Here is a 227-nt window from a genome sequence, read left to right as displayed (position 1 = left end):
CCTCCTCCAGCGCCGCAGTTCTCTAGGGCTGAGTTCCTAATGGACACACGAGGGAAAATCTGTTTCCTTGCCCTTTTCAGCTCTTCAAGGGCACCTATATGTCCCTCTTCATTCCTCCCATCCTTACACACCACATACACACACATGCACATGCACACACACAGAGACACATGCAGATACATATGCACACAGACACACACACAGACACACAGAGACACACACACACA

The sequence above is a fragment of the Mus pahari genome, chromosome 2 (genome assembly GCF_900095145.1).
Source record: "Mus pahari chromosome 2, PAHARI_EIJ_v1.1, whole genome shotgun sequence".
In the NCBI taxonomy this organism is placed as follows: Eukaryota; Metazoa; Chordata; class Mammalia; order Rodentia; family Muridae; genus Mus; species Mus pahari.
This window is presented reverse-complemented; position numbering follows the sequence as displayed.